The following is a 5194-nucleotide window of genomic DNA, read 5'->3' on the forward strand; positions in this document are numbered from 1 at the left end:
GCAATTGATAAATTCCATTGCTGGCGGATTTTTTTTATAACCACAGAACATTTTGACGTGAAAAATAAACGTATCGCTGGTGATATATATGCGTTTATTGTACTAATTTATATGTATAAAACATTTACTATTCTCGCAAACAATGATTCGCAAAGTTGTTAGACTATTTTTATTTAAATAAGGGATTAGATAAATAGAAATTTTCGATAAGATTAATTTAATATATCTCTACTTCTGGTATAATGTTAATATTCAATCTAATGTTTCGTATTATTTTTATATATTTCTATATTTTAAATATGTAATGTTTTATTAAATATACATATAACACTTGTAGAGTATATGAAACACATAGACAGTTCTGAAATTAAGTTTTCTAATTTTATAAACGTTGTCTGGCGAATAAAACTGATATATATCCGCCCGATGTTTTCATTAACTGAAATTTATAAAAAATATATCATTTATAAAATATACATGTAAAATGACACTTTCATATATTATAAAATATATAAAGTAATGTTGTTATTGTTAGGAAAATATAAAATACGTATGAATGTGTATGTGTAAATATTTTTTAAATATTCCCATTAACATTATATTTATTTAATTTGTGTGTGTACCTATATATAATTGATCTTACAACACAATTTTAAAAATACTGAGCATTGAGAGTACAACGCGGTTAGTGTGTGAGTAATCATAATAACTATATTTAATTAAATAAATTAAATAAATTAAAAGTTTATAAAAATATACAGATATTTCGGCATCGCTTCAGCGATGTCAAAAAAGGTAAATCAGAATTATTTCTCATGCACTCTGTTAGGCCATATATGAATGTTGCCTTATCCATCAGCTTGGTTATTGCCACTGGAGAATATATAATTAAATAATAATGAATGAGTAATTTACATTGCAAAACGTCGACAGTGTCATAGGAAACATTTTCCCAACTGTAATACGGAAGGATTTCTCGGCTCGAATCATTAATATAATCAAAGATCTCGCTTCTTCCGGCTCCAGCATGTACCATTCGTAATCATACGCCGCATGATACATTCCTTCGCACTATATAAATAATACAGAGATATAATTAAATTAGAATCAAAAGCCATATACGGTCCAAGCTTAGATCTTTGACAGCCTTATATTAATTTTTGTGTATATATATACACATATTTTATCCAGTTTTTAGATAATTAAATCGAGTCGATTTAATTCCGGGGGAGGGAAGAGTTTTAATTCCAACAATAACTGTGTTTCAAGTCCGACAAATAATCGGCGCGCAGTTAAATAAGTTGAAAAAAATATATGTATATAGCCATATGTACCAGCCATTAGACAATAATAAACTTCGATAGATTCTCTCGAGTACCGACTTTGCATGGTTTTTTTAGATATGATGATGATGATGATGATGATGATGATAATACGTACTTCTGCTACTAGAATTTCACCTACTGCACAATAGAGACATGTGTAGCCGAAAATAACTGACACTGCAGATATTAAATAGATGAAACGCATTATCGACATCTCCTGTCCTTCTGTCAGTACCTAAATAATCAATAAAGAAGTACAATCATAAATAATGCAAGCTATTTTAACAAATAATATCATAAATGTAGGGAATTAATTATTTTATTGTATCGGTTTTCACATGGCATTAAAGATATACTAAGGATGTACTATTTAGAACAACAGTATCTAATAGTCGTATTCATAGTCCTTCCTTGAGAATAAGGATTCCTTGTTCCTTATTCTACATTTCATCAACCTTCCTTGACCGATCAAGGAACCTTAAGATTTATGAAATTTAGAATAAGGAACAAGGAATCCTTATTCTTGAGGAAGGACTATGAATACGGCTATATATTTATCATAACAGTTTGAAATATTATATAGATTAAGTATTCTAGGTACAAAGTGCGGTAAACGTTATTTTATTTCTAATAATTAATACAATTCTTAGACGAATGAAATAGCCGAGATATTTTGCATTTGCAGCTTTGAGGAATTTTGGCAATAGACTCATATCTTCACATGGTAATTCATTATTGCAATGTACTTGAGATAAGCAGATTATATTTTTTTCTGTAACTTACCGTAACGATTAAAAATCCGTATAGACAAAATGATATACCAAAATATAATAGTAAACCGACTAATAATAAACTGAACATATTTTCCACAATATTAAAATATCTAAAAAAAGAAAACTTTCTAGTAATTTCTTAAGTTTTATGAATATATAGATAGGTATATGAAATATATAAGATTTTACGAAATAAATGTTATATATTTCATAATATGTATAAAATTAAATTAATATGAAACTTGATTAATCGTATATGATCCTTGACGATGAAAGCCAGACCATCGTTGAAGTTCTTAAATTGTCTCACATTGATGAATCGTTCTTTGAGATTCTCCATTTGGCTACACAAGTGAAATACCAGTAATCCAAGTAAGTTATCTATGCCGGTGTAAGATGCACCAGCCATTAGGATCAGAAGGGCTTGCGCGGCGAATGTGAGCTCGTAGTACGGACTATGATTTTCATTATAGAAATAGTCGCCATGCAAAGGCAAGATCTTAACCGGATTCGTAATATTTGTCATATATCTCAACGATGTTCCGAAGAAAGGTGGAAATACAAGTAAACTGGATCCTACAGTCACAAAGATATATCCGAATATAATAATAACACGCGCACTCTGCGTATGTTTTATCATAACATGCAGCTCTTCGTCGGTTTTGGCTCTTAACCAATCATCGGCAATCATATTTAACACCAATGTAAGATCTTTAACAAAACAAGATTGTATTAACGAGTGTTCAAAGTTAAAGTAGAAATAATTTCTAGTTTATAAAATCTATTTTAAATGTGGATTTTTAACGAAAGCGAAAAATTAATAATGGCGATTTTTTTTATTATGGTACAACATACATTTTGATAGTCTTATTAAAATCGTCGAAATAACTCTTGATAAATATACATGTAGATTAGCTATATAGAAAGGACGATAGTTAAAATGGGCCAATTTTTTCCTCCGAAGTGTAACAGAAGTTATATGCGTGTAATCTTATGTTTTTGGAGTCGCTGAAGACGATGGTAGTATTTGTATTCGTCTAAACCCATGGAAAAGTTGTCAAAAATCGCTTTAAAGCGGTCGAAATAACTGACGATTTTGTTCTAATTATTTAACTATATACGTTACTATAACTACAAATGCTACCATCGTCTTTAGCGACCCCAAAAACATAAAATTAGGTATATGCATAACTTTCGTTACACTTCGGGGGCAAAGATCGGCCCATTTTACCCATCCTTCATTTTTTACATAAGATTTACATATTTATGAAAAATGTCGACACATTTATAGAGATACTTTGTGTAACGGGAAATTGTCAACAGACTGATCTATTTTGAGTCATCTATAATTAGATTCGTTAAGCAATGTTTTGTATTTAATATGTTCTATCGAGATTAGTGCTACTGATTAATTTGTTTGAACTGATAATGAGTTGTTTGACATTACCGGATTTCTTCCGCCATATGATCACCAGTTTCATTATCCCTGTCATCAGTGGTAAGGAGAACTGCAAGTTGTCTATCGTTGCGAGCATGTCACCCCACGTTCTTACCAGCGAAAGCATTGCGGGAATGATGCCAATGAAAACCATTAGGAGCAGAGTGAAGATCGCGCGCAAGTTCGATAAGAATCTGTCAGAAATATTTCCATGAATATTCGGCCATATGCCAACAATATTTAGCATAAGACGATTCAGTTTAGTTGCCCATTCGAAATCTACCTAGGAAGAGATCATTTCAATGTACGACTGATGATGATGGATATGACTTGATCTTCAATCTTATGCTATATGCGTCAAAAAAATATAACACCTTGTTTGCGAGTTTTATATATCTTACGAATAGAATTTTTATTATTATATATAAGCATATAATGATAAAATATTATATATGGTCAAATAAGATTATATTCTTATAGGCACTGTGTTCAATAATGCCTTTTTCATTTTATATTGTTATCCTAGCTGTTTATGTCATATAAAATTGAATATAGAAGACATTAATTTTTTACAAACAGTTCAACAAATTATGATAGTAAGAGTTACAGTGGTAGTCAATGTGTTAAGAGGCGCAACACTTATAGAATGTATCTCGTCGGTAGCATAAGAAGTTTATTTAAGCCAAATGTGCAAAAAAACAATTCAATGCAATCAACACGTAATTGATATTTTCATAAATTATATACAGTTGTTTTAGTTGTGTGCTGTTTTAGTCTAATGTACCAAAAGTAATAATTGTAAGGACCTGGGCTCGTATTCCGTTCCTGCCTACCGACAACTGTCGGTTCGATGAGTGTCGTTGCGCAGGTTTTTCATATCGTGTAAAAGCTGCGCCGACACCGTTAACGACGCCGACGACTGTCGGTAAACGGATTTTAGCGGAACAGAATACGGGCCCTGCGTATCCCATTAACTTAGCGGTATACATGCTCGGAAGTGTACATTGCAGCAACGTTAAGACTAACGTATTCTCTTCCGTGCGAGAAGTGTACCCTATAGTCTCAATAAGTGCGCTGACTGTTGTATATCAAGGTTCGCGAATTCTGAGCGTGTTTTTATAATGTGTAGGGAATCATAAATATTGCAAGTGCCGACTCTTGCACGATTGTTGTAATCGTCAGGTGCAACGATCTCACACAAAAAGTGAAAATGGAGAGAGAATGAATGAACGCGAAGCGATGTGTGACAGGGCCGCAGCTATAAACTTTATATACATTTGTTGTAATTACCAGCTGAATGTAATTTCGTCTAAAAGTAGTCAAACTGATATAAACTCAACAATGCGTAAATTAATGTATTATATTGATACTGCACACGTAGAACACCGTAATAATTTGGATCAGCTAATAACAAGAAAAGATGTCAATTTTTACTATAGTCGTATTAAAAATTTTTTTATGACATTACTTTTCTATGAATGTGACAATCATGAGTATTTGTAGCAAGTATAAATAATCTTGTTTTGAATACGGCCATTTGAAAGTTCTTCGTTTCTTATCTTTTTTTTTGTTTCAAAAATCGAAAATGCCGTCCCTGATCTTCATGCATCTGAAGTTTATGAAGTTGTGCGTAATACATGATGTTACAGGCGTCACGC

At 31.6% G+C, this 5194-nt stretch overlaps 1 pseudogene; it reads right to left on the reverse strand.

Annotated features, from left to right (window-relative positions):
• Positions 1-210: 210 nt before the first annotated feature.
• Positions 211-4525, reverse strand: LOC139772134 (odorant receptor Or2-like; annotated as a pseudogene).
• Positions 4526-5194: the final 669 nt, after the last annotated feature.

The sequence above is a fragment of the Temnothorax nylanderi genome, unplaced genomic scaffold (genome assembly GCF_030848795.1).
Source record: "Temnothorax nylanderi isolate EJ_2023f unplaced genomic scaffold, tnyl_v1.0 TNYL_tig0047_pilon, whole genome shotgun sequence".
Taxonomy (NCBI): Eukaryota; Metazoa; Arthropoda; class Insecta; order Hymenoptera; family Formicidae; genus Temnothorax; species Temnothorax nylanderi.